The sequence below is a fragment of the Myotis lucifugus genome, unplaced genomic scaffold, assembly GCF_000147115.1.
Source record: "Myotis lucifugus unplaced genomic scaffold, Myoluc2.0 scaffold_1372, whole genome shotgun sequence".
In the NCBI taxonomy this organism is placed as follows: domain Eukaryota; kingdom Metazoa; phylum Chordata; class Mammalia; order Chiroptera; family Vespertilionidae; genus Myotis; species Myotis lucifugus.
Genome location: NW_005872420.1, coordinates 46,731 through 49,374, shown reverse-complemented (window position 1 = coordinate 49,374; position 2,644 = coordinate 46,731). Strand labels below are relative to the sequence as shown.

Sequence of the window (2,644 nt, the reverse complement as noted above, 5' to 3'; positions counted from 1 at the left end):
CACCAGTTTGTGAGGATAAAGCCCATTGGTGAGAGCGAACAGAGAGCGGAGGTAGCCCTGGAGCTGAGGAGCAGCTTTGATTTTTGGCAGAATTTGTGAGTCCACAGCTTTCTGGTCAACCTCGCGCTGTTTTGTAATCTCGTATTTCTCTTTCTCTGTGTGGAAGCTCTCACCCTCCTGGTGTCTGGGCTTGCGCAGCTCCTTCTTCTTGAAGTAAGCATCACTGAGATGTGTGGGGATTTTCACACCACGGATATCAATTTTGGTGGAGGTGGCGATGACAAATTTCTGGGGTGTTCTACGAAGAGGAACTCGGTTGAGGGACAGAGGTCCAGTCACAAGTGGCAAGCCACTGCCCAGCTGCTTCAGGAAAACCACCGTCTTGCCTCTGTGGCGCCCGATGAGGATGATCAGAATGGTCCCAGGAGGATGCTGGCCCACAGTGTCCGCACATGCTCACTGAAGGGTTTCTTGCTGTGGCTCAGCAGCTTTCGAGACAAATCTTCAGTAGGATAATATCCAGGCATTTGGCGGAGTTTAACCACTCGGGTACCACCATTCTTGTCCCCACCAACTGGTTTTGTGACAGTAGCAAGAACTTTCTCCTTCTTTTTCTTTTCAATCCTGGATTTAGGGGCCGAATACTTCCTCTTGTACATGGCCTTTCTCGAATACATAGCCGACCGGGAGGATCTGCCAATTCCTCTGACGAGGACAGGGTTTCGGCTGCAGTGGGGCTTCCCTTTCTTGGGGGCCTTAACCTTGCCGCCGGCATCGGCCTTCTTCTTGGCTTCAGGTTTCTTCTCCTTAGAGTCAGGCTTCTCGGTTTTCTTTTCACCTGCCATCTTGCAAAATGAGAAAGAGAACTAAGGTCCTCTGTCCCTTTTTTACCTTAGGAAATTTTCAAAGCCATAAACGTATAAAGAATAGACCGGATGTACATGAACCGCCATGAACTCCTCTCCTGACTCCAAGCCTATCAGCCCATCTTCCTTTATCTTCCTTCCACTCTGCCAGGTTCTTAAAGCAAATCCAAACAGCCATCATGTGATGTAATGACCCTGTCGTGACCCTGATTTGCAGCTCTAAACTCGGGGATTTGATGAGTGTAAGCACTGACACTGACACACCAAATGAAATTAATAATAATTTCTTAATATCGGCTAATATGACAGCCAGTTTATAATCACAGATGCCCCAATTCTTCAAAAATATCTTTGGCAGCTCATTTATTCAAATCAGGATCGAAGCAAGTTCCACACATTGCATTTGATTTTTATAAACCTTAAGTCACTTTTATTCCATAGTAGTCCTTCTTCCCATTATTTTATTATTTAGGGCTATTCAATAGGTTAACTATTTCTTCTTCCATGAGATTTGATAGTTTGTGTCTTTAAAGAAATTTTTCCATGTTATCCTCTTGATAGCTTTACAACTTGTGGTAATGTCACCTCTCTTGTTTGTGATATTGGTAATTTGTGTATTCTTTCTTTTCTTTGATTAGTCTGATTAGAAGGTTATTATGTTTTTTTTATCTTCTCAGAGAACCAGATTTTGGTTTTACTCCTTTTAATTGTATATCTCATTGATTTCTGCTCTGAATATCCTCATTTGCTGTTATATTATTACTTTAGGTTCCATTTGTCCTTATTCTTCTAGTTTCTTAAGGTAGAAGCAGAAGTCATTGATGTAAGTGATTTAACACCTATCTTTTTTCTACTAAATTAGGCACTTAACTGCTATAAAATTTCCGGTAAGTACCACTTAAACTACCTCCCACGTATTTTGATATGTTGTGTCTTTTTAATTCAGAAAATTTTTAATTATTTTTTCTTTCATCTCTAAGTTATTTAGAAGTGTGTGATTTAGTTTCCGGTGGCCTCTTACGCAGGGCTCGGCTTCCAACATCATCCCCGCCTCCCTGTCTTTTGGGAGGGTTGACCCTGGGCCGCCGGACCGCCTCCAGGGCCCACGGTGTGTGGAGCCTGGGCCGTACCCCGCACGCACTGCTGGGCTCTCCGCATGGAGACCCTCTCAAGTCAGAATCTGCCAGTATCAGCTTGAGTCTGTGGAAGAGGTGGGTGGAGGCAGGCCTGTCCCCCCACTGGGGCTATCACAGGTCAGGCCCTGTCTCTGAGCCTCAGTTTCCCCTTCTGTGAAATGCAGATAACGACAAAACTGCTTCTCAGCCAGTCTCAAGGAAACCAGATTCCCAATCGCATGTTTGCGTCCACACCCGGGTGTTGGCCTGGATAAGGGCCCCACTGTCCCAGGGCTGAGCCCAGAGCTGCGGGGGAGCCGCCGGGCCGGACGCACACGCGAGCACACGTCTCCCCAGCTGTCTGACAAGAGCCCTTTCTCTGTCCGCTGGCTGTTTCTGAGAGAAGCCAGAGGAAAACAGTCCGCTCCTCTGTCTCAGTGTAACACGGGTGATTCATCGGCCCTGGTTCTTCCCAGAAAAGACGATGACGAGTTTGTTGAAGTTCAGCTGGGAGCGCCTCCTCTTGCAGCAAGAATGAGGAGCATGTCAGGGCAGCTTCTGCTCTGGAAGCTATTCTCAGAGAAGTGGCCCTGCTGGGTGTCACTCAGGCCCCTGCCGGGCTCGCCGCCACGCCTCCGGCCCGCCATCCCCGGGGAGGGAAGC

General features: G+C 47.4%; 1 pseudogene; it reads right to left on the bottom strand.

Annotated features, from left to right (window-relative positions):
* Window positions 1–3: 3 nt before the first annotated feature.
* On the bottom strand, window positions 4–845 carry LOC102431357 (annotated as a pseudogene).
* Between the last annotated feature and the right edge of the window lie 1,799 nt (window positions 846–2,644).